Consider the following 27195-nt stretch of genomic DNA (forward strand, 5'->3'; position numbering starts at 1 on the left):
GTAATTAATGTCTCATTTATTAATAGTTAAATCATACATATAAAAGTAACGAACATTAGAAGATGATTCTGCCAATACAGAAGTCAACACCACATTAAGCTCACACAGCAACAATGGAGATTAAGACAATATTACCCCATTTGGTCTCTGGGCAGGGTGCCATTGTTTTTAAATTCTCTGACTTCTGGGTAGCCTGGTGAGAGTTAGATGTTCCTCTGACAGCTGGATAGTCTTCACTCATACTTTTGCCTTGAACTCAAAAGGCACTGGATTTTGTTGCCCCCCCCTACCCCCATGCACAGAACTTCACACCATATATTGTTACTCACAAAACCCTTATAAATTAATAGTTTGCTTTTTAAAGAATTCAAGGTTTAACATTTATTATCAGGTCCTATCACTATCTTTGGACTTTTGTTCCATTTTTTGAGCCCTTGTTCGTCCTTATCATTTAACTGGTTTGCCTCACCCCTGAGTGTAACAAGGGCCAGTTATTAGTTTGGAATTCAGAAAAATAAACTACCCACTTAACTAAAAACATAGCACAGCCTGCAGAGAATGGTGGTAAGCAGTTTTAAGAAAATTATGTCAAATTCCCCCTATTTCCAGTATTCTTGCAGACCTTCACAGAAGAACATTTCTGGGACTTAAGACATCAATACCACAGGTTTACAAAAACTAACCTGCAGTTGATTAAAGCAAATTGGATGTTTAGGATACTGTATATTATAATCACATACTATGTCTTTCAGATTCAAGGGACAGAAAACCACAGGTTCCACTGAATGTATTTGGCAACAATCCCTGTGAACATTGAACCATGCCCTCTGATTTAATGGTATTAAGCCATCCATTTGGCAATAGCATTAGTGATTGTCAAACCATACTCTGTGGTTTATCACCATTCTTAGTATTTAATTCTTATTGTTGAAATCAAAATAACAAACAGAATGAAAACAGTAGGATGGATGTCAAGCAGGGAATCTGTATACAGCAAAATTAAATGTTTTAATTAGTCACACACTTGCCAAACATTTTCCTTTAATTATTTGTATCTCCCCTTTTCAAAGCTATTTATTCCACCACTTGGGTTTCATTGCACTCACCCTGTATCCCATCCCCCTGTCTAGCTGGATGACTGAATGGGATAAATAAAAAACTGTGGACACTGGAAATAAAAATAGAAAACGCTGGATGTGTACAACAAGCCACTGAGCACTGGAAAAGAGAAAATGCAGTTTAATGATTTAAGTGAAAAGCTTTAATCAGAGCTGAAGGATATGTGTTTGCAGTATTTATCTATTTTTATTGGGATAGTCAGATGAACCTCTCACACCTGTGCTTACAGGAAGTCCAGAAGAATAGTCTGTGGTTAGTAGCCTGTCACCATTCTTTTATTCTCTATGTAGTGGAACTGACACTCAACTTGGTACTTCCTTCGGTTACAGCTTTACCCTTATTTTCCTTTTCACTACCATGTTACAAAGATTTTTTTCTCTATCTTTACCATTGCAAGCTGGTGGAATATAAATAGCACTTGATAAATTTAATAGCTGCTGACTGGAAGATCTAGGCCTATATGTAAATACATATCAACGAAATGAGTACCTGAGTTTTGTAAGGGATGTTTTCAACCATAACGCACTGCTCCCCAGTATGTAGTGCATCAGAGTCTTAGGTATTAACTTGTAAATGTGGGTTCTCACATGTTAACCACTTAACTTCACTTGCTTTTTCTTTGGCAGGTCCAGAATAGAAAACAAACCATGAGGGAGGCCAGATAATCAAAAGGAGAATTATTTTTCCTCTTTCCTTACATCTCTAAGCAACTTGCTTTTACACAGACTGCTTTTCAAAACTACGTAGTTCTTGAATAATTTGCAACATCTTTCATTGTGCTGCAACAAGGGTTGCAATTTTTTTCTGGATTTGTTTTTTTTTAGAGGACCTGTGGAAACTTTTAAAGGAGTGTAGAAATGCCTGAAATTGCTATTTTGGTTGAAAATTCTGAGGATATGTTTGAGGAATTTTCATTACAGAAGGCCAAATTAATAGCAAGCAAAAATGACATTGTTGTGAAAGTTTCACAGTCTTAATGTATAAATATCTTACAACTCTTAAGGCAATATTATTTTTGTCTGCCAATTGTGAATCAACAATAAATTAAAATAATACATCTGTGTGCACTTCCTGTCAACTCTTTTGATTAAAGATTCCTATGTCATATTTAGAATGGAAATTGGGAATGTAAATACACCCTCCTGCCAAGGGCTATAGTGCCTCCATTGGTAGGAAGATGCAATAACTGTGACAAGTTTATATAGTCAGCTACCCATTTTATTTGTAGATAGAGGAATTCAAAATGAAAATATATAAGATGAGGACTAAATGTGTGACCTTCTAACTCTGCTTCAAGTGAAGGTTGTGCTTGATCTTGAATTCCTGTGTACCAATGTATTTATGGAAAGTTTTGCATCTGCCAGGCAGCTATCATGAAAATCATAAATGTCTCAAATTCCCCAAGAAACAATCAACAGCACTGTAGCTATCACTAAATTACTTTCCAAATTTTTTGTGTTGCTATATTACTTTCTCATTCTCTCTTTTCATATAATACAGTATACCCAACGATTTACCATCAGCAAGGCTGGTTTTATAATTAATAGCTTATGTTGCATATTGCAAAGTAAAATGTGGCTCTAAATTTGAATGGGGATTTTCTTAATCTCCTGCTGTAATCTCAGTTGGACATTGGAAGTATACCCTTAGAAAGGTATAAGTGGCTGAGAGCAAGCGTTTGTGCTATTCCTCTTGGAATTGTGCCAATCTCCTGCCAAAGTTATGATGGAGCTCAGCACAATCCCCACACATACTCAAGGCTTGTATAAAAAACCTGGTCAGCTTGATATGACAATATGGGAGGACTTCCAAGCTAAAGAGGTCTCCAAGTGGAATGTTTCAATCCTTTCTAATGTTCTGGAATTTAAAATGAAAAAAATATTCAAATCATGGTTTCTTTAATTTGTGATGAGCATAAAACCACAAAGGAAGACAACAAATACCACAGCTGCTGCCTGGCTGAATCAACTTGGAGAATGCACTGGTGATTCTACATAAGACAGCATTCTTGCTTCATATCCGGAAAAGAGTAGTTAAATACAGAAAAAAACTCAATTGTTCTTAAGTACTCTTGCAAGAGGTTTGTTCAGAAATCTAAAAGGAAGAGTTAGATAAGAAAGAATAAGGCACAAAACTCATTTAGTACAAAGCATTATTCATTTTGATGACACTTGCCCTTTCTATGCCCACTTTTCTGAGCTAAAAATAATACGGGTTTTAACTACTGGATGACTGCATGCCACATAATATTGAGCTATGCTTTAAAAACATCTCCACTGCACTTAACAATTACTGCATTGTACAGTTGATCCTTGAGGTCTGTTATTGCTTAAGTATATGCTGATACATATTAAATATTTTATGTATCATTTGGTAGCAAAGGAAGAATAAATTCCTCTTGCGAAATGTATTTGTTATAAATAGTAAAAACCCCCTTGGCATTATACTCATAAGTCCAGTGAACTGAACCATGAGATATTGTTCCTGGCTCTAAAAATGGTCAGACTTGCTGCTTGAAAGACATCTGGTGAGATCAGGACCTTAAATAAAATTATGTCTGTCAGACCCACATGCTGGCTGGTATTTTATTGGCAAGCTGTGAGCCCCAATGTCAGGACCAAAAGTGGGCCCTGAGCCTCTTAACTGCCCTCTGAAATAGCCTAGCAAGCTGTTCAGTTGTATTAAAACTGCTGAAAAGCCTACAAAAAAGGAATGAAACCAAATGGATCACCCAGCATCGACCTAGGCACCGGAAGCGACAATGGCAAACCCAACCCTGTTGACCCTGCAGAGTCCTCCATAAGAACATCTGGGGGCAAGGGCATAGAATATACACCGGGTGGGGTACTCCAATATGCATCACCAAGAGTGGCTCGGTAGCACCACTGCTGACCATGAGTTCTAAAGAACTTAGCTGCAAAGCCTGGTCTGTGGCAGGTGGTGAGGGAACCAACAAGGAGGAAAAACCTACTTGACCTCGTCCTCACTAATCTACCTGTCACAGTTGCATGTGCCCATGACATTAGCGGTAGGAGTGACCACCACGCAGTCCTTGTGGAGATGAAGCCCCATCTTCACATTGAGGATATCCTCCATTGTGTTTTATGGCACTACCACCGTGCCAAATGGGATAGATCTTGAACAGATCTAGCTACTCAAAACTGGGCATCCAGCAGGCACTGTGTGCCATCAGCAGCAGCAGAATTGTATACAATCACAATCTGTAACCTCATGGCCCAGCATATCCCCAACTCTACCATTACCATCAAGCTGGGGGAATCAACCCTAATTCAATTAAGAGGGCATGTCAGGAGCTGCACCAGGCATACCTAAAAATGAGGTGTCAACCTGGTGAAGCTACAACACAGGACTACTTACGTTCCAAACAGCGAAAGCAGCATGTGATAGACAGAGCTACGCATTCTCACAGCCAACGTATCTGATCTAAGCTCTGCAGCCCTGCCATATTCAGCTGAGAATTTTAAAAAAAATTCATTTGTGGGGTGTGGGTGTTGCAGGTTAGGCCAGCATTTATTGCCCATCCCTAATTTCCCTTGAGAAGGTGATGGTTAGATAACTTCTTGAACTTCTGCTGTCCTTGTGGTGTAGGTACACCGACAGTGCTGTTAGGGAGGGAGTTCCAGGATTTTGACTTAGCAACTGTTATGCTCCCAGTTGGTGTTATTACTGGACAAGCCAGATCCCAAGGTGGAACTCGGCTAGACAGATCCTAAATTTAATTTCTTGTTTAGAAACGTGGAGGGCGTTGATTGAACAGAGTCTCAGGAATCAGCTGGTGAATTTTTAGCAAAAGAATAAAACATTTATTAACAAAAAAGGATGAACTATATTACAATACTCTTTCACCCATAACTATACCTTTACAGATATATACAGATTCATAACACAAGTTATAAAGGCTATATTATACTCTAATGTTCACAGTAAGTACACAGTCCATATAAACCAATAGGCCACCTGTGGTCAGACACACCACACTCTGAAACCAACTGACAGATGCCACCCTAAAAAGATGCTATGGATCGCTCATCAACTCCCCCCAGGCGCTTGTCTCACCGTGAGCCAACTGGTCTCACTGAACTCTGTCTTTCACATGAGGGTTTCCAATCTCCACTCGAAGAAGCTGCTTTGGAATCTTCTCCCAAATGACGCTTTCTCTCAGATGCTTTACACCAGGGTCCACTTCCAGGGTTCAGAACTTTCCTTCCAATGGTTTCTCTCCCCTGGATTGCCGGTACATTCAAATTTCACCATCCACGCATGCTCTCTCTCAGATATTCGGCCGTGCCAACAGAGCACTTTCATTTATCCACTTATTATTTTTGTAATCCACTTATTTTTATTTTTATTCATTTATCCATGGTTTTATCCCCTTTTTTATACCCCCCTTCTATTCCATTTTCTATCCGGAGGCAGACATGGACCCTGGGGGGTGGGAAGGAGGAGGTCGGGGAGGTGCATGTGGTTGGGGGTGGGATTTTCCTGAAGGAAGGGAATGTGCACATTCACCTGGACATCCCCGAAGGAAAAGGTTTGTGGCTGGTAGGTTCCAGAGGGGAGGTGCAAGGTAACGCTCGGGGGGAAGGTGGGGGTGGGGCGGGGGGGTCAACTGTGATGGAGGAAAGGAAATGGGTGACTGCGGGAGGCGAAAGGATGGGAGTGTGAATGAAAAACTGAATCACCAAGCTGTCTAACTCGAAAGTGAAACGAGAGTCGTGGTGGGCGAGATCAGGCGCTGTATGGGAGTGTGATCAGTGGGTGGGCGGAGATGCAGGTCAGCTCAGATGGACAACTGAAAGTGAACCCCAGCAGACAGCAGTGAAAATGCTTGGGACATTGAGGTGAGTGAGATACGGGAGGGATCCGCGTGTGTGGGAGAGTGCTTGCATGAGGCTTCGAAAGACCCTGCCACACTCACACTCCTCCCTCCAGAATCACTCGTTGGCCAGCTGCCCCCTAGGCGGTGACAGAGGACGAGGTTGAGGGGCTCAAAGGCAAAGGGGATTTGGAGGGAGAGGACAGCCTCTATGATTCCTGAGTGGATGACCCAGGGCTGTTCAGCTGCTGCTCCTCCTCCCTTCGGATGGTGAGGGCCCCAGCCTGACTCCGTAAGGGGAAAGAGCACCTGGAGGGATGTCAATACCACTCTGTTGAGAGCTTCCAACAGCTCTGCATGATGTTCCCATGCCTTCTGCTGACTCTCCAGGATGAGATGGAAGGCCAAATCCAGAGGCTTGTCTTTTGACTCGGGCCTCACAGATGCCTCTTCCCCAGCAGTCCTCCGAGTGCTGGGGAGTTCAGCTGAACCTGCCTCCTCTTGCTGCGTACACATGTCCGTGCAGTGACCACCAGATTGTGAACCCGAGCCTGTTCTAGATCTAGAAGATGCGTGTCTCTGCCTTGTTGGAAGGTGTGGGTAAGCGCTGTGACTGGTCTTCCGGGCTGCTTATTTCCAGCTCTTCAATGGAGAAGGTGTCCTCTTGGCTGGAGGTAAGGACCTGCATGGAGTTGAGGGACTGGCTGGCTGAGGGTGTCGGTCCCTGTGAACCAAAGTAAAGATAATTAGTGCATGGCAGCAGAGTCAAAAGCAGGAGCCAGAGCACTCACATTTACGTTGAGAGAAATGGCATGTTTCCGGGGAATGCATAATTAATGTGATGGGTTTGCGATGATACGGCGTGAGAAGCCGCCATTGCAGTTGGTGGGTAAAATGTCGTTTTCCCCACCCACTCCCACACTTAGTGCAAATGTGGGACAAGTCCGCCCTCTGTGCCTGTGGGTCCTTTGCTCTGGACCCCTGTTGGTAGGCAACATCACAGTTTTTTCTACCTTGTGTTTGTTTTAACTTCCCTTCAAAAGTCATAAAACCTCATTAGAATGCAGGCATCTTTTAAAGTAAAGCTAAAACTCAGGTTCTCCCCTTTCTTCACACACCAATACAGAAACACAAATCAAACTTAAATTTAAAGCTAAAACTAATTCCTAACACTCGCGATATAAATATAACTTACTTAAGCTATCTCTAGTTCCTAACACGACAGTGAAGAAACAGCGATATATTTCCAAGTCAGGATGGTGAGTGGCTTGGAGGGGAACTTCCAGGTGGTGGTGTTCCCATGTGTCTGTTGCCCTTGTCCTTCTAGATGGAAGGTGTTGTCTAAGGATCCCTGGTGAGTTCTTGTAGTGCATCCTGTAGATGGTACACACTGCTGCTACTGTGCATTGGTTTGAATGCATACAAGGATGCATACACTGTGCGTTGGAGGGAGTGAATGTTTGTGCATGGGGTGCCAATCAAGGGGGTTGCTTTGTCCTGGATGGTGCCAAGCTACTTAGAGCTGCACTCATCCAGGCAAGTGGGGAATATTCCATCACACTCCAGACTTGTGCCTTGTAGATGGTGGACAGGCTTTGGGGAGTCAGGAGGTGAGTTACTTGCCATAGGATTCCTAGTCTCTGACCTGCTCTTGTATTTATATAGCTAGTCCAGTTCAGTTTCTGGTCAATGGAAACCCTCAGGATGTTGATAGTGAGGGATTCAGCAATGGGTAATGCCATTGAACGTCAAGCGGAGATGATTGGGTTCTCTTTTGTTGGAGATGGTCATTGCCTGGCACTTGTGTGGCATGAATATTACTTGCCACTTATCAGCCTAAGCCTGTTTAATTTTAGTGGTGAGCAAGGTTTTAGGAACAATTATTTGGGATAAAATTAGTAGTTATATGGAGAAATATGGGTTGATAAGGAAGAGCTGGCATGGATTTCTAAAAGGAAAATCATGTTTAACTAACTTGCTGGAGTTTTTTGAAGAGGTAACAGAAAAGGTTGATGAGGGTAATACTGTTGATGTGGTGTACATAGACTTTCAAAAGGCATTTGACACAGTGCCACACAACAGACTTGTGAGAAAAGTTATTGCCCTTGGAATAAAAGGGACAGTAGTAATGTGGATACAAAATTGGCTGAAAAATAAGAAGCAGAGAGTAATGGTCAATGGGTGTTTTTCGGGCTGGAGGAAGGTTTGCAGTGGAGTTCCCCAGGGGGCAGTTTTGGGACCCTTGCTTTTCCTGGTACATATCTAGATCTTGGTGTGCAGGGGACAATTTCAAAGTTTGTGGATGATACAAAGCTTGGGAATATTGTGAACTGCGAGGAGGGCAGTGTGGAACTTCGAGAGGACATAGACAAGTTGGTGGAGTGGGCAGATAGGTGGCAGATGAAGTTCAATGTGGAGAAGTGTGAAGTGATACATTTTGGTAGGAAGAACATGGACAGACAATATAAAATAAGGGGTGAAATTTTGAAGGGGTGCAGGAGCAGAAAGACTTGTTGCAGAATTTTGCCCTTGGTGGGCATGGGGGCCCCACTGGCTCAGTGGTGGGCAGACAGCTGACCTCCGCCACTGAAACGGGGCCTGCCGCCATTTTGAGTGGGCGGGCCAATTAAGGCCCGCCCAACGGCCTGCCCGACAGGAAGTGCTATACGCTGTAGCGGGGGGGGGGGGGGGGGGGGGGGGGGGGGGAATCCCCAACGTGCGCTCTTTTGCGCATGCACATGAAAGAGAGCACTGCTCCCTGAGACAAAGTGCTGTCTCAGGGAGATTACTGACAGTGCAAAAAACTTTAAAAATAGAAAAATTAAAAAATTAATAACATGTCCCCCTCATGTGACAATGTCACACGAGATGGGAAATGTTAATAAAAAGGACATAAACTTTATTACACTTTTTAAAAACGGACATGAAACCTCATCCCGCCAGTGGATGAGGTTTCATGCATTATCAGGAGCCTGCTGGGGCTCCTGGCCTGCCCACCAGCCTTAAGGTTGGACGGGCAGGTCTTTAATTATCTTAATTAGCCTTTCAATGGCCTCAATTGGCCATTGACAGGTTGGCGGGCAGACAGCTGATTTCGCTGTCCGCCCGCCTTCCTAAACATTTAAAAGGACCGGGATGACATCGGGGGTTCCTCCCAATGGGGGCCCCACCCCCAAATCGCCGACAGGAAAATTCACCAGTTGGTTGTATATGTGGATAGAGCATTGAAGGTGGCAGGACAGGTGGAGTGGGCAGTTAATAAAACATATAATGTCCTGGGCTTTATTAATAGAGGCATAGAGTACAAAGGCAGGGAGGTTATGCTGAATTTATATAAGACAATCATTAGACCTCATCGTGTATAGCTCTGGGCACCATATTATAGGAAGGATGTGAACACATTGGAGAGTGTGCAGAAAAGGTTTACAAGAATGGTTCCGGGGATGAGAAACTTCAGTTATGAGGATAGATTGAAGATGTTGGGACTGTTCTCATTGGAGAGAAGAAGGCTGAGAGGATGCTTGATAGAGATGTTCAAGATCATGCGGGGGTTGGACAGAGTAGATAGGGAGAAGCTGTTCCTGCTCGTAAAAGGATCAAGAATGAGAGGGCACAAATTTGAAGTGATTTGCAAAAGAAGCAAATGTGACGTGAGAAAAAACTTTTTCATGCAAGTGGTTCAGGTCTGGAACGCACTGCCTGGAAGTATGGTGGAGGCAGGTTCAATCAAGGCATTCAAGAGGGCATTAGATGCTTATTTGAATAGAAACAATATGCAAGGGTGTGGGGAAAAGGCAGGGCAATGGCACTAGGTCATAATGCTCATTTGGAGAGCCATTGCTGACATGATGGGCCGTATGTTCTCTTTCTGTGCTGTTTAAATTCTGTGATTCTGTGAATGTTGCCCAGGTCTTGCTGTAAATGGGCACGGACTGCTTCAGTATCTAAGGACTCACAAATGGTGCTGAACATTGTGCAATCATCAGCAAACATCCCCACTTCTACCTTATGACGGAAGGAAGGTCATTGATGAAGCAGCTGAAGATGGTTGGGCCGAGGACGCTACCCTGAGGAAATCCTGCAGTAATGTCCTGGAGCTGAGATGATTGACCTCCAACAACCACAACCATCTTCCTTTGTGTTAGATATGACTCCGCCCAGTGGAGGTGGGAATTGTGGTGCAAAATGCTGCACTTAGGTTTTTCTCGGAGGAAAATCAATTTTCCTCTGCCTTCCTGACTCTGTGCCATTTTTATGTGACCTTATCACAGGTCATGAAGGCCTGATGCGTAAAACGCATACCATATGAGGTTTTGGAAGCTCCAAAAAACACATCTCCTTGGAGAGGATGTGACCACAGGAGGAAGCCTACTGAGGAGTCAGGAACATTCTGACAGGTAGCTGTAAAATGTTTTGACACGTCATAATCTCCATGTGGTATCTTGACAAAGGCTTTCACGGAGTACATATACACAACATCCATATCATTTTCATCATTTACCATATTTTTTGCCTCCACGAAGAATTCTACAAAGTGTGTCACGCACGAACCTCCCTTTGGAAGTCCTTCTGGCTGCTTCAAAGCAGTTTCTCTTTACCTGGATACATGGTAATTACATCTTTAATTAATGAGTCTAAATTATTTTCTTACTGCAGGTGTTAAAATAATAGATCTGCTATTACCCAATTAGCTCTGTCTCCATTTTTAAAAATTGGTAATACATTGGCCACTCTCGAGTTCTCCACTTTCAAAAGAACACTAAAATAAAATTTCCAGGACTTCAAAAACATTCCCCCTTCAACTCCTTTAGAATCCTTGTATGCGTCCCATCAGACCTTGGTTCTTTGTTGTGATTAGCTTAACTAATCTAATATTTTCCTTTTACCCATCATAATATCACTTATTTCACTTTCAACTGCTTCAGGATTCACTTCCTCTCTGATATCTTCCCTTTCAGTAAAGATCACTGTAAAGTAGTTAGTAAACTACTAATAATGTATCTATTCCTTTATCCCTCTGAGCTTATCTAGTTTCTCCTCAAATGCATCTATGCTATTCACTTTGATTACCGCTTGTGGAAGAGAGTTCAACATTCTAATCATTCTTTGGGTAAAAAAGTTTCTCCTAAATTGATTATTGGATTTATTAGTGACTATCTTATGTCTTTGGTTCCTAGTTATGGTCTCGCCTACAAGTGAAAACATTTTCTTTACATCTACCCCAGCAACTCTTACATAATCTTGACGATTGCTATCAGTTCATTCCTCAACCTTTCCTTTTGAGAAAAAAGAACCCCAGTATGTTTAATCTTTCCTAATAGGTATAACCTCTCAATTCTGCTATCATCTTGCAAAACTTTTTTACACCTTCTCCAGCGCTTCAATGTCTTTCTTATGACATGGAGACTAGATAAGTGTAGTCTATTCAAGGTTCTATCCATGTTTAACATAACTTCTCTGCTTTTCAACTCTAGCCCTTTAGAAATAAACCCCAGTGCTTTATTTGCTTTTCTTTTAATGGCTTTGCTAACCTAGTCACTACTTTGGTGATGTGTACACCCCGATCTCTGTTCCTTTACCCCGCTTTGACACTTAGGGACACGTAGCCTCCTATTATTCCTACCAAAATGTACTCACTCACACTTGTCTATATTGAAGTTCATTTGCCAATGCCTTGCCTATTCTGCAAGTTCATTAATAGCTTCCTGCATTTTCTCACAGTTTTCTGTAAATTCTGCTCAAATGAGTAAAATATTTACACACTTCCAATATTTTGGAAATTTGGCTTTATTAGTAGATAGGCTCAATATTCAGTTGTAAAAACTGCAATCAGTTCTAACAGTTTTCATTCAACCTTTGTGATAAATTCTGGTTATATCACAATGCAATTTTGGATCATTACCAAGATTAAAAAAAAATCTCCAGCCAAGTTATTTCACTTTCGTGCAATGTATTCTGATCAATTGTGAGTGGAATGTTCCAGCTCTGAGATTGCCCATAGGCAATGCATTCAGAGGGATCATTGGGAAAATAAATCTTTTCACTAGGAAAATCCGAAGTGGAGCCCTCAGTGCAAGTCAAATTTCAGATCATATTCTTGACTGGTTTCAGATTAATGCTACAATACCATTGCTGTATGTTTTTTTTTCAAATAAGAGACAGCAAAAATCAGACAACCTATGACAGGGTTAATTAAATCCAAGTGGTTGTAGAGGTGCCTATTTATCAGCAGTGATTTCTGGTGCACTTACCGAGTATCATGCCTTGTGCTCAGTTCAATTCTTCCAACGTATCTTTGCCATCTAATGAAAATGACATCAAAATGCTCCATTAGTGTTCTGGCCTCTAGATAGCTGGCTGTAAGAAATGAGAACATTCGCCATCTAGTGTCTCGCAAAATAGCAGCAACAGGAACTTGGGAATGACACCCCTCCATTTTCAATTTTTTAACTGTTTGTTTTTGTTTTATAATTGCTCAGTATTTATACTGTGTCAGTGTATGCCACCTATGCAGAGTTTGGCAATTTATAAATAGAAATGGATGGCTTATGGACAAAGTTGGCAGTTTATGTTAGTAGTTACTATGTTTATCCTGAGGGCATTATTGCATCACTTTTATGGACTTGTCCCATCAGATTCCTGTGGTTTTCACTCTGGTGGGTGATTTGCCATATTTCTTTGCACTCCAGTGTTTTAACTTATTTGGTCAGCATCAGAGATACAATTGTCTACTCTTGGCAACAGTAAAGAATGCAAATAAAAATCCTGATAAATTCTCTTGGTTTAGCCTCAGCGAGAACTCTTTTTGGATTATGCCATATTCTACAGTGCCTCAAAGCATATTGATTGGTGGGGTGGCAGTAGAGGGGGATGGGTGTGGTTGGAAATAGGGAGAGTTATTTATTTGTTCTGTCACAGGATGTGGGTATCACTGGCTAGGCCAGTATTTGTTGCCCATCCCTAATTGCCCCTGAGAAGGTGGTGGTGAGCTGCCTTCTTGAACCGCTGCAGTCCATGTGGTATAGGAATACCCACAGTGCTGTTAGGAAAGGAGTTCCAGGATTTTGATCCAGTGACATTGAAGGAATGTCAATATATTTCCAAGTCAAGTTGGTGTTTGGCTTCGAGGGGAATTTCCAGGTGGTGGTGTTCCTGTGCATCTGGGGCCCTTGTCCTTCTAGGTGGGAGTTTGGGAGGTGCTGTCGAAGGAGCCTTGGTGATTTAATGTAGTGCATCTTGTAGATGGTACACACTGCTGCCACTGTGCATTGGTGATAGAGAGAGTGAATGTTTAATGTGGTTAATGGGATGCCAATCAAGCGGACTGCTTTTGACCTGGATGGTGTCAAACTTCTTGAGTGTTGTTGGAGCTGCACTCATCCAGGCAAGTGGAGAGTATTCCATCACACCCCTGCCTTGCATCTTGTAGATGGCGGACAGGCTTTGGGGAGTCAGGAGGTGAGTTACATGCTGCAGAATTCCCAGCCTTACTGATTTCTTATTGTCACAATATTTATATGGCTAGTCCAGTTCAGTTTCTGGACAATGGTAACCCCCAGGATGTTGCTAGTGGGTGATTTGGCAATGGTAATGCTGAATGTCAAGCGAAGACGGTTAGATTCTCACTTGTTGGAGATGGTCACTGCCCATTGCACTTGTGTGGTGCAAATGTTACTTGCCACTTACGAACCCAAGCCTGAACATTGTCCAGGTCTTGCTGCATTTGGATATGGACTGCTTCAGTATCTGAAGAGCTGTGAATGGTGCTGAACATTGTGCAATCATCAGGGAACATTCCCACTTCTGACCTTATGATGGAAGGAAGGTCATTGATGAAGCAGCTGATGATGGTTGGGCCTAGGACACTACCCTGAGGAACTCCACAGTGCTGCCCTGGGACTGAGATGATTGATCTCCAACAACCACAACCATTTCCTTCATGCTAGGTATGACTCCAACCAGTGACGCATTTTCCCCTAACTCCCATTGACTCCAGTTTTACTAGGGCTCCTTGAATGCACGCTCAGTCCAATGCTGCCTTGATGTCAAAGCAGTCACTCTCAACTCAGAATTAGGCCCTATTTGCTGCCACACAAATAGAATGCAGTTCAAAGAAAGCCCACAGATTTGTGCAGGCTGACATTTATCAGAGTCATTAAGGGGAAGCCACTCAGCTATTTTCATGTCAATAGAGAGATGCTCATTTTTTTAGCTCATGGAAGTCTACTTTTGGCCTTTTCGGTCGGGTCAGATCTACGGATTGTTCAAAAGATGTACAGGATTCACCATCCTCACAGGCCATTGCATTCTTTCCCAAGATTTGGGGAATCAGTTTGCCCAATCTTGAGGATAATATGGAACATGAGATATTTATATTAATCTATTTACCCAGATGAGATATTTAGGGCTGAATTTAATGGAGATGATGGGGGTAGAGCCCCATGTTGCCTCATCTGGGGAAGGCCCACTGAATTAAGCGCCACTCAAGCACTTAACTCAATAATGGCGGGTCTTTCCTAGGATCAAGGACACTGGGCGTGGAAGATCACCCTCTGGGAGCTGCCACCCAGTCAGAGGCCAGCAGCTCTACTGAACAGCAGCACAATCGGGGAGATGTTGGCTGCTGCCTGTAGGACACTCACCTAAAGCCACGGCTCATCACTGGTTCCCAGGCTACACCATGGTAGGATTGGGGCCACAGGGTTTGGGGGGGAGTCACTGGGAGGGTGGTCTGCATCAAGGACATTGGGATGATTTTCAGTGGGCCCACCCTTCCCGATGCTGGGTTCCTCAATCAGACACTGAGTGTCTTCAAACAAAGGAACCCCTGAGGGCCTGCAAGCAACTCCACATGGGTTTTCGTGCTGTTTTCCCCGCATGGCGAGCATCCTGCCCACCATTGCGTTAATACCAGCACCGGGGGAAAGAGCCCCTTAATTGGGTATTTACTGCCCATTTAAGGGCCTCAATTGGAGGCAGAAAGAAGTCATCTGTGGGCCTTCCTGCCGTGGACTTAAATGGGGTAGAGGCGGGAAGGTGGCGGGGTTCCCACCCGCCTCTATCCTGCCTGATTAAATGCTCCCCACCCAATACCAAACTCACCGCGGAGGAGGGCATTCAATTTAGTATGTTTCCTTTCCACGTTCTTTTTGGCGTGTTTGCAATTCCTGCAAACTTTGAAATAAATGCTCTTTTTTTTTCCATTTCACGTGGCTGGTAGGATGGACATGGTTTGGGTGAGGAGGACTGGCAAACGTGCTGGGGATCCATTATGCTGGATTATTGTGCAGTAAAAGCGCTTTTGTATTGGAGCTTCATTTAATGATTTAATTGAATTGTTATATCAGTATCATGAGCATAAGCCAGATTTCCTGATTTTTCTCATAATGTACTCAGTTTGTTGAGATGACATTGGGTGATTAGGGTCAAGCTGCTTTGGGGCAGATGGCAGGTAGCTGCTTAAAATGGAATCCGATATGTTTTTCCCATGATCACTTCAGAAAAGGGAGTGCCAGTGGATTTCTGAGACATGGATTTCTTAAGCTTGTTTTCTAAAAAATCATTTTAAAACATGTCAATTTTATTGGTAGCAAGATTTTTGATGAAAAATTGGCATTTAAGAATTCCTCTTGATTTTCCTCTTTTTATAAAAATTAAAACACAGGAATAATATTTGCCAGTAATAGTATTTTTCCTTCACTTGAGAAGTAGTCCTAATCGAATGTGCCAGCCCTGTTCTCATATCCTTTATTCTTCCTTCCTATGTAACATATTCTTAAGAATTGAAATACTCTCTGCACCAATCACCAATTCTGGTAATGCATTCCACAGTCTGACAAACTTTTGTTCTTTGTCCTAAATCTCAATCATTTTATTGTGCGTTAATGTCCTCTCATTTTAGATTCCTCAACTGGAAGCAACCTATTCTGCCCCATCCCTTCATAATTTTGAACCCTCGCAAAATATCCTCTGTTCTAACGAAGACAAAACAGGTAAAAGAAATTATGCAAGCCAGCTTCAATTGAAAAAGAGCTGAACTGCCCTTGCCTGTCTTTATCCGCACAGTTTTGTGTATCGATCTATGCAAACCTATCTGGAAATGTCTAATAAAAACCGCCTTTGCCAGCTTTGTTTCATCAGGCAAACAGAGATGGACTTGTATCGTCTGCTGGGAGGTAACCTGCCAGCAATCTTCTTTATATCGATGCTAATGCCAGTGGCAGACAAGGTCACCACATCACTGAACCTTTATGCCTCAGGCTCATTCCAAGTTGCAAGATGGGACATATTAAAAATATCAGTCAATCAGTAGGACACAGATGCATCAAAACGGGCCACCGATGTTTGACTCCCAGAGTGAACACCTTCATCATTTTCTCCATGGGGATCTTGCAGCAGAAGAAGAGTGCTTTATAATTCTTTCCCAGTTTCAGGATTTCTAGAGTGTTATTGATGGCATGCAAACTGGTGCACAGAGTGCCATGGTCTTCATGAAACATAAGGGGTTCTATTGCATCAATATACAGGTGGTTGGTGGACCAGCAGTACTGGGTCGTGCAGGTCAAAATCCATTCCCAAGACAGTGATTATGAAGCATTCATTTCATGGCAATTTTATGCGTCTGGACTATTTGAAGAAGCAGGCAACAAGGTTGGATCCTAGGAGACCAAGCTATGCTCTTCAACCTGGCTTGTCATTGTCAAACATAGCAGTTGATCAAACAGAGCATTGAGGCCTATGCAACCACTAGGATCATTGTCCAGTATACTATAAACATTTGAAGCAACTAGAGATGTCAGGACAAAGCACAGGGCATTTTATTATATACCTCTGCTGGTATCTCAAAGATTATCATTATCTGCTACACAATACACACCTTACCATGTAGAAAAGTCTTATCATGAAGCTGGTGGAGGAGATCCTCACAATGAACCTGAAGATATCACTGCTGCAGCAAGAACAATATGGCAATCTCTCACAGAAAAGATTTTAGCTAAGTACCACATCTGCCCAATGCATTAATACTCTGTCCATGTTTGCATGATGCTGGGGTCCAATTCATTATCAATGATACAACAGCAAAATGTGGCAGATGCTGGAAATCTGCAAAATTTCAGTCAATTGTTCTATGACAAGGCTTCCCAAATTGTGGGTTGTGACCCTAGTGGGGCTGTGAGACAAGATTCTGGGCTTGAGTTCTGAGGTAGCGATAGCTGCTTTGAAGCTTGGACTGAGTTCTGACATCTGCGACACCCTATCAAACCCTCGTGTTTTTTTCTGTTCGTTGGTGTGGCCGAATGGACTGCTCTCTGAGGCCCAGTTGATGCTGCAAAAAAAGCCTGTGAAAAGGGGGGTGTTCTTTTTCTTGTGGAAGCCATGCCTTTTCATCAATTCCCTCAATGCTCAATTTGTGATTCGCTGCCACCCCCAATCCCTGATCAAGAACTAAAGCCCCCCACTCAACCAATGAAGCCTTTTTGTCCTCTGCTCGACAACTGAAGCATCCCCCTGCTGAAGCAATGAAGCCCCTCACCTCCCCACCCCCGCTGAACAACAGAATTCTCTTCCCCCACTGCTCAACAACTGAGGCTTCCCAAACAACTCCCTTCCCCAACCCCGAACTCAACAGTTCTTGTACTATCACTCTGGGGTCCCGTGATGTCTGGGGAATTGAAATGGGGTCACACCGGGAGAAACTTTGGGAAGCACTGTTCTATGGCTCTGTCTGCTCCTGCTGTGGCTCACTGTTGCTTGCCACTTCTTAAATGCGTAGGACTGGACTCTCCTCCAGGATGGGACAGGAGTTCCACCTGCCTCCCTAGTCCCTGGATCGAGACGCAATCAAAGTGCAGGGCTGGCATTAAAAAGCCCATCATTGCTGGGCTGAAAAATTCAGTGGTACTGCAGGAGTGTTAAAGAAAAGGTTCAGCAGAATCTGGGGCAGGATTTTACCATCAATGAGCGGGGGCAGGGCCCGCTCGCCGACGTGTAAAATGACGCGGGATGACGTTGGATGGAACTCCCGATGTCACCCCACCCCATTTAAATTTTCAGACCATTGACAGGATCAATTAAGCAATTAAAGGACCTGCCCGTCCAACCTTAAGGTTGGCGGGCAGGCCAGGAGCCCCAGCGGCAACTAGAAAAAACATGAAACCTCATCCACCGGCGGGATGAGGTTTCATGTCGGGTTTTAAAAATTTTAATAAAGTTGTTATGGAAATTATGAACATGTCCCAATTGTCACATGAGGGGACATGTAAGGGAATTTTTTTTTTCTATTTTTAATATTGTTGAAAGTAGGGGCGATCTCCCTGAGGCAGCACTTAGCCTCAGGGAGATGAGCGCGCTCTTTCGTGTGCATGTGCAAAAGAGCGCACTCTCGATTTTAGGGATTCCCCCCCAGCCCGTGCAGGTAGCGCATAGCACTTCCCTGCGGACGTCACGCTGGACGGGCCTTAATTGGCCCGCCCACGCAAAATGGCGCCACGCCTCCAATCGGGGGCACCGATCGGAAGCGCGCCCGCACGCGCCCACCCATCAACTTCCCCCCCTGACAGGGGGAAAATTCTGCCTCTGAAGTGATATTTGATACAGGTAGAGATTCTGGGTGGAATTTTTTGGTGGCAGGATTTTCCGGTCCCACGAAGCCAATGGACTTTTCAATGGCTCACCACATTTTATGGCCCCGCCCCCGCCACAACGGGGCCGTAAATCCCTGACCTCCGAAGAGAAGGAGCAGTGGTCTTTCTCTTTTTCCCTCTCATGGCTTCAATAAGGCTGAATGCATGCAGCATGACATATAAGACAATTAGTCTGGACACCCTTGGGTGTAGAGATTGTGCAGTAAAGCTGATCCTAATCTTTCCAGACATGTGAAGTGCTGCTCAGGATAGCAAGTGTTTTGTTCAAAACTCATGCCGGTTGTGACTTGATCTTTGACACTTCTCCATTGTGTTTTTCTTGGGGTTGACACCTGGTTGCCAGGAACCATACCTGCACAAGGGTCACCTTGGTTACCCAGGAACCATCCTTCCATTTTTCATTCCACCATGAATAACCCTGGTCTTGAAACAAATTCAATACGAGAAATTTTGGGAATCCAGTATTAATCTGCATGATTCCGTGCTGGTCATTGTAACCCAGCAATCTCAAAAAAGCACATTAAGATCAATTATGGCACAATTTTGTGCATGGGGACCCAACTAACAACGCGAAGTGAAGTCAATGACTTTATGGTTTTAGAAAAATCAGATCTGTTGCCCTCTTACGTTGCTGCTGTTGGTCAGAGGCGGCATTGATGAAGTTAGGACTGATGAACAATATTTTGTAGTTTCCTTGAGACATCTGTAGACAGTAAAATTTTCTGCACTTTAGTTGGGCTCAGTGCTTGCCAAAAAAGGATTCAGAATAAAATTGAAGGCCATGCTGACTTTGACAGCTGTTGGCAATGGTTTCAGATGGTAAATGTTGTCCAGAAGACAGCAGTGGTACAGCTCTATCAATGCTTTCCTGCCAATTTTTGTTCACATCGCCAGTTAACTGTACCTGTTACTGGAGACCTGCTGTGTAGCAGAGCGGTGAGACTGATGGTGCACCATATGTGCCATTTGAACAGGACCATCCTTTCCTGCTTTTGCTAGTCCTCCTCCTCTGTGAAATACAATGCTATGAGAGCACTGAGTGCGGTCCTTATAGTGCACAAAAATATGATAAATGGAAACTGATTTTTAATCAACTCACTGTTAATGAAGGCTACAGCTTTCTCACTGTACTCTCTCAATTAATACATACTCCATTTGTGAGAGCACAATGTATCATATTATTAACAGATTATTGCTGTAATAAGAGCATCTTTCAACTTAAGTACCCAATTTGTTGCTTTTAATTGCCCTAAAACATAAATGGATTGCATTAGTAATTCAGCAACTTTTTTGCTTGTTAATTTTAAATGGGTTAAACCCTTCACTAAAATAGCAAAGGATTACCATGGAATGGGCTAAGTGTTCATCCACTAATATTGTCAACAGTGATTTTTTTTTTTACTACTGTTTGCCCACCAGTGTGACTTCTGTCTTTGAATTGTTTATTTTATGACTCAAATGGTTACTCTAATACTGACTGAAATGCTGGAACTTGAGATTCATAGGATGGTTAACAGTACAGGAGGAGGCCATTCAACCCATTGTGTCCGTGCTGATTCTATGCAAGAGTTATTCAGCTAGTCCCACTCTAGGCTGGGATTTTCTGGCCCTGACACCAGCGGGCATCATTGTGGGCGAGACAGGAAAATTTGGAGAGCCATTGACTTTTAACTTCATCCAAATTTCCCAGCCTCATCTGCAACAATGCCCACTGGTGTTGGGGCCGGAAGTTCCTGCCCATGGAATCAGAGAATCATAAAAACTTACAGCACAGATGAGGCCATTCATCCCATCATGTCCGCACCTGCCGAGAGGGAGCCATCCAGCCTAATCCCCCCATCCAGCCTAATCCCGCATTCCAGCTCTTGGTCTGTAGCCTTGTAAATTATGGCACTTCAAATGTATATCCAAGTACTTTTTAACTGTTGTGATGATTTCTGCACCTACCACCCTTTCAGGCAGTGAGTTCCAGATCCCTGCCACATTCTGGGCGAAAGTAGTTCCCATCAAATCTCCCCTAAACCTCCTCCTTCTTACCCTAAACCTATGCCCCCTGGCTATGGACCCCTCATCAAAAAGGAATAGGGCTTTCCTATCCACTCTATTGGGACCCCTCATAATTTTATATAATTCAATTAGGTCTCCCCTCAGCCTTCTCTGTTCCAAAGAAAATAACTCTAGCCTCATAACTACAATTCTCCAGTTCAGTCTTTACCCTCTCTAATGCAATCACATCTTTCCTATATTGCAGTGACCAGAACTGCACGCAGTACTCTAGCTGTGGCCTAACTAGTGTTTTATACATTTTCAGCATAACCTCCAAACTCTTATATTCTATGCCTTGGCTAATAAAGGAAAATATCCCATATGCCTTCTTAGCCACCTTATTGCTTTCCAGCCACATTCAGGGATCTGTGGACATGCAATTCAAGGACCCTCTGTTGCTCTACACTTCCCAGAATCCAACTATGTATTCCCTTGTCTTGTTAGCCCTCCCCAAATGCATTACCTCATGCTTCTCTGGATTGAACTCCATTTGCTACTGTTCCACCCACCTAACTAATCCATTCATATCGTCCTGCAGTCTATAGTTTTCTTCTTCATTATCAACCACATGTCCAACTTTCGTATCATTTATGAACTTCTGCATCATACTCTCTACGTTCAAGTCCAAATCATTGATGTATACCACAAAAAGCTAGGGACCTAGTTCTGAGCCCTGCACAACCACACTAGAAACAACTTTTCAGTCACTACCCTGCTCTTTCCCCATAGCCCTGCAAATTTTTTTCTCTTCAGATGCTTATCCAATTTCCTTTGAAAGCCATGATTGAATTTGTCTCTACCACACTCTCAGGAAGTGCATTCCAGAATCTAACCACTCGCTGCATAAAACGTTCTTCCTCATGTCGCCAATGGTTCCTTTGCCAAGCACCTTAAATTGATGTCCTCAGGTTCTTGACCCTTCTGTCATGGAACAGTTTTTCTTTATTTAGTCTGTCTAGACCCCTCATGATTTTGAATACCTCTATTAAATCTTCTCTCAACCTTCTATTCTCTAAGGAGAACAACCCCAGTTTATCCAATCTATCCATGTAACTGAAGTCCCTCACCCCGGAACCATTCTTGTAAATCTTTTCTGCCCCCTCTCTAAAGCCTTCACTGCTTGAACCGTGTTAAACTGACAATTTACTGATGTCTCCAGATGTGTTGGATGTGGCAGCCCAAATCTCTGCAGATTTGTTGGGCAGTTTAGACAGATAGTGTTGACCAGATTGAGAGAGGTATGTTATGGGAGGAAGGAGAGGGTAGGACAACACCTTTCCTGTGCTGAACTTGCACTTAAGTGGTCTGGTAATTCATTAACCCATGTTACTTTTGTCTGAACTTAGTTGCCCAAAAAATGCTTGTGATAGTTTGGAAGGGCGAGAATACACTTTTAGAACTGACATTCCTCTGTGCATTATTTTGGATGCAGGTGTTATCTGTTTTCTTAAATGGGTTAAAGTCTGACAAAATAGAGACAAAATAATATCACATGAACATGGCAAGTGCTCAGCTACAATATATTGGCAACAGTAATTTCTAGGTTACTGACAAGTAACTATCATCACTCAACAGATTGTTATACTTTTTTAATGCTGGGATTGGCACTGGTGATGATTCAATTTTTTAAATATAAAACATCAAATCAAAGCATAAAATCAAAACATGGCCAGGTTCAAAGTTTGTGTTATCAGACTTTCACTTTTATAAATGTAATTTATTGAAAAAAGATATAATTACATGTTTGCTTCTGTCCATTTAGTTAGTGACTGTTAAAACTACCTTTAGCTTCACAATTGGCAAATACTGCAACATGCCATTTTTTTTTAAAAGCCTTTGAAGGCATCTCTTGTACCAGTACTTAATTTTTTATTTCCTTTAAAAAAAAACTCTTCACTTTTCTGCCATATGCTACTGGAAGACTACTGACATGATTAAAAAAAAAACCTCCTCTCAGCTACTTTTTATATGTGACTTAGATGGATGAGATACGAAAGCTTTAGCGAGTTAAAGAGCAGGACATACTCAGCATCAACAGAAATGGCCCCATTTGAAGAACACAGTTCCACCAGCATTGAGCTATCTGTTAAGCCTTCTCAAACACTTGCAGGCAAGCACAGGCAGTTTTTTTTTAATATGCTTGAGTGAAGGAAGAAGCCAGGATTGAACACCACAGCTGAGTAACTTCAAATATAAATAGCCCCTTCATTAAAGTGGTTGTTCTTTAATTTATAATTGAACTTAAATAAAGAGTGACTTTAAAGCAGCTGTTTCTAATATTGGTTCCTCCTGCACATGAAAGGAACATTATTCTGACAGCAGTCTCGCTACCCTTGGGTGTTATCCGAAGAACATGTTTTGCACCCACCTAATGCATCTGAGGTAGCTTTCATTTATTTTCATTCCGATAAAATAAATGGTTTTGTAATTAAGTTTCTCCACTGGCTTTGTTTAATGGTTGCACTGACAAGTGCTAACGTAGAAATGAGTCGGGGAGCGTGAAACAAATCGCACTGTTTTTCAATCTGCAAGCAATTTTTGCATGAAGGAGCAATCAAATCTTGTGCAAGTGTAGCATTTTCATTAATCTGTTAATTCAATGCATACTGCCCACTCAGCAATAGAACATTTTTTATAAAACAAAAATATCATGAACTGAACCGTTGTTCGAAACCATCTTGTGGTCTCTGGCAGTATGGCTTGTGGAAATTCGCTGACATGACGCCATGAAATGTTGCAGCTGTCTGAAGGGACTGGCTGCCCTGAACATTTCCTAGCGTTGGCAAACTGTCAAACTCAAAGTCTGCCTCTTTCCCCCCCGCCACTCCGTCAAACGCACTTAGAAATAAATCTTGTAGAAGAAAATTGACAGCAGCTATTACTGATTTGGACTTCATCTCCTCCTCATAGTGAAAAAACTTGAAATGATAAAAAAAAATCAATTTAACTGTCATGTTTATAATCCTTCATTCAAGGAAAACACTAAACAAAGTTTGATCTTTGCCAGTGATTCCAACCGGGCATTGGGAAAGGGTTTAGATATAACTCTCATTAAATTAAGTAGGAGTAACTGATGTGAAAATAATGCCAAAAGAGCAAATGCAAAACAAAAAGAGAAATCAAAGCCTGAATGTCAAAGGTAAAGCTGAAAAAAATACTTTCCAAAGCCCTGCATTGCCCTGAAGTGGCCACTAGAGGGTTGATGCTGCCCGCAGCCGAGATTAAATGTACATTAAATACACTGGGCCATATGTGCATGCTTCTCTTGATAACAGGTTGACTATCATTAAACAGTCCCTCATCTAAACTTTAAGGTGTTCTGTTTTACATCAGTTCTTTGCTTTAATAATCGCAACTTCTTAAAAAATATTTGTATTTAAAATTACTAACCAAAACAAGAACTAGTGCTTCCTGATGCTTTGTATTATTTAAACAAACTAGCTAAGCACCCCCATAATCACTCTTGATTACTACTTGCACCATGCTGAGGTAGGGGACTCGGATACAATTCATATACATTTTTCAGTTTCCAGTTTATATGAAACCAATTATTTGAGGGACACTGTCTTCCAAAATCAGAACATAGTTCTAATTTCTCAGAGAAAACAAGACGAACAGAATCTCAGTAACTGGACTCTTGCACTCGGCTACAATACTGGCAGCAATCCAGGCAACCATTTTGTGCAATGTATATTGTAGCTGTGTGATGGCCAAGCAACTAATTAGCCAACTAAACTGGGCATATTTGCTTTCATTTTGTTTGGTTCTCAATTCCAATTTCATTGTCTGCATGAAATAAAAGTAAAATGGACTATCAAACATACGACTCTTTTTCCAGAACAGTTGTCATTACATCATAAGGTTAACATTAATCTCAGTAGTATGTTAATAAACTCCAAGAAGCTTGAGATGTCGAACAAGATTGATGATGGGTCAATTTAGGTTACTTCAAGAGTGTAAGATGGAGTTCATAAAATTTAGAAAAACTTTGTTCATACTTTTCATTTTTGAAATGCACACAGAATAAAAATTCATTGGAAGTGCATTACTGGTCACAAATATGAGAGTCAACCTCAGAATCTGTGAATGCCATTGTTCACAGTAGTAATCTTGTGTCATTTTTCTATTTATGTGGAGTTATAGTTATATACACTCCAGCATGGCTGCAAGGAACGTTTTCACTGCGGCCGCCAACCATAATGAAAATGGCCGTGGGTTGTTCTATCATGTGAAATTACACCCTATAGATGTCTCTGAAGGAATTCTAGATAACGTCTGACTACCGACGTTGTAGGCAAATCTCATGACTATACAGATTCATTGCACTGCCTGCAGCAGTCTAGATTCGAGGTTTGCCTGTAACATTGAGAGACAGAGTTTGGCACAGATTCTTTGGAGGTTTGTAAGTTATATAACATGATGGTGGTTGCTACATCAACAGCTATAACAAAAATGTTGCTTGGCTTTATCATGTATTAAAGACCCCAGGAGTACAACAGGGAAAAAGAATGGCTACTGTAAGTGAATGATGTATACCTGGACTAATTTCAAAACAATAATCTAATCAAAGGATTTAGATGGCTTATAGATATCGAATACTGAATATGTGGGTGAGTACTTTAAGTGGCAAAAACTATAGCTACAAAGCTCCATCTAATTACCTAAACTCGGAGATTAGACAAAAACCTTGCAATTGTTCCAATAAAGCTGTTACTTTTGTACTACCAGTTTGTACAGTTCAACATTATGGATTAGTTTTGTTCTCTTTTCGGATTTTCTGTATGCTGGCACTGAACAGCAGCTTGAGGATATTCACAATGAAGGGTTGGCCAATGCAATATTCTTGCTGGCAGTCTATCAAGAAATTACTTACTATGTCCTACTATTTATAGTTTGGAAAATATATTTATACGAATGGGGCTATAAAGGTGTGTTAATAGATATATTTTATAGTTTTAAGGCGAAACGAAGTAAATGAAGCAAGTGTTCTCAAGACCAGCTAAAATGCTGGATGGCTATTATATATATTGAAATATTTGAATTGGGGGTCCAATTGCAAAGACAAACAAACAAATAAATACTAGAGGCAGCAAAATTTCCAAGTGACCTGGTACTGAAAAGGTTAAAAGAAAATCAATTTAAAGAGTCTGGAACCCTTGATGCACAGCTATTTTGTTCTGATCTCTGGTGTAGCAGGTCAGCATTACTGGAGACAGAGTAATAGAAAACATTTCCAGAATTCCCATTTTAAGAGAATTCTGTACTGCCTGTTCCTTACTTAATCTTCCATTAGGCCTTTTAACGAGGGTACATCACATCTCATTAAACTAAATTAAATAGGATCATTTGCAGCAGGATTTAATGTTTTCCACGCTCAATATCATAGTATGCTTCATTCCAACATTGTTAAGTGTTTTGTAATTAAACCTACCACGAGTATCTATCAGAAACCATTTTTAAATAAAACATATTTTGTACTTACCACTAATTTATGTTGTCTTCTTTAAAAAAAAGAGCCTTGGTTCCTAGCTTAAATGAAAATGAACATTCTTTGCTGATGATGTGTTAGTAGACTCCAGATTAAATTAATCCGTTTTTTCTAATACAGGGATAATTAAAGTGTAGCTCTTTAGTCGAGCAGAAAATTCATGTTTTATTGTTCTCGTTCATATTCACCACAGATGCAACCCAGCACTTGTGCCTGTTGGCGCGTCGATTGCTGCAGACCACCAGCGCAGTTCTAAACAGCTGCAGATGGATGCCAGTTCATGAAAGCAACACAAACAGTGGGCAGCAAGTGTAGGCCTACAGCAATGTGTCAGCGTGACATTGAACCCTTCTTAGAGTATGGATGAAGCAAAAGATATGGAGCAGGGCCTTCAGTTACACTAGCGCTGATTTGTTGGCACAGTTTAGATGTGGCGAGCAAAAAAAAACATTCTTAAGCTTATCAGGTTTTTATAACCCAGCTCTGAGTCACCTCATCGCTTTGTTTCCTCTTATGCTCTTGTTAACCTTGCTAGTATCCTGTGCTTACAGGTCCAGCCCATTCACTTTGGTTTCTCAACACAGTCATGTTAACTGGAGCTTTAAATGAACAGACTATGAGGGCAATTTTTGACTGTACTCTCTTTCCAGAAAAAGCACATAATTGTTTACGTTACACTTTGATATTTTCCCGATAACCTTGATCAACGCAAGAAGACGCATGCAGTTGTTGGGAAGTGGGGTCCCGGTTTTCTCCATATCTGTGACATTTACTCTTTTCCTTCATGAGCAATAGTCAATATATAGATCTGCATCATTACACCATGTCCAACATTTCTTTCATCCAGTTCCAGTTTTCTCCCTCCCTCTAATCAGGCTGGGCTCAGTTGTGCAGCCCCTGTGTGCAGAGTGAGAATGAAACCAGCGGGCAGAATCTTATGGCACATTTGGTGGTGCGGGGGCATTTGATCAGGTGGGAGGGGGGGGCGGACCACCTTCTCACCTCCACCCCCATTAAGTCCGGATGGGAAGGCCTGTAGATGGTCTTCTTGCCCCGCTGCC

At 42.1% G+C, this 27195-nt stretch overlaps 1 long non-coding RNA gene across 1 annotated transcript; it reads right to left on the reverse strand.

Annotated features, from left to right (window-relative positions):
* Positions 1-26329, reverse strand: LOC144690157 (uncharacterized). The gene is made up of 3 exons (XR_013578778.1): positions 26129-26329; positions 12208-12258; positions 1-3213 (listed from the first exon to the last, which is right to left on the reverse strand). It is a non-coding gene; the product is annotated as an uncharacterized LOC144690157 (long non-coding RNA).
* Positions 26330-27195: the final 866 nt, after the last annotated feature.

Source organism: Cetorhinus maximus, chromosome 14, assembly GCF_964194155.1.
Source record: "Cetorhinus maximus chromosome 14, sCetMax3.hap1.1, whole genome shotgun sequence".
Classification (NCBI taxonomy): Eukaryota; Metazoa; Chordata; class Chondrichthyes; order Lamniformes; family Cetorhinidae; genus Cetorhinus; species Cetorhinus maximus.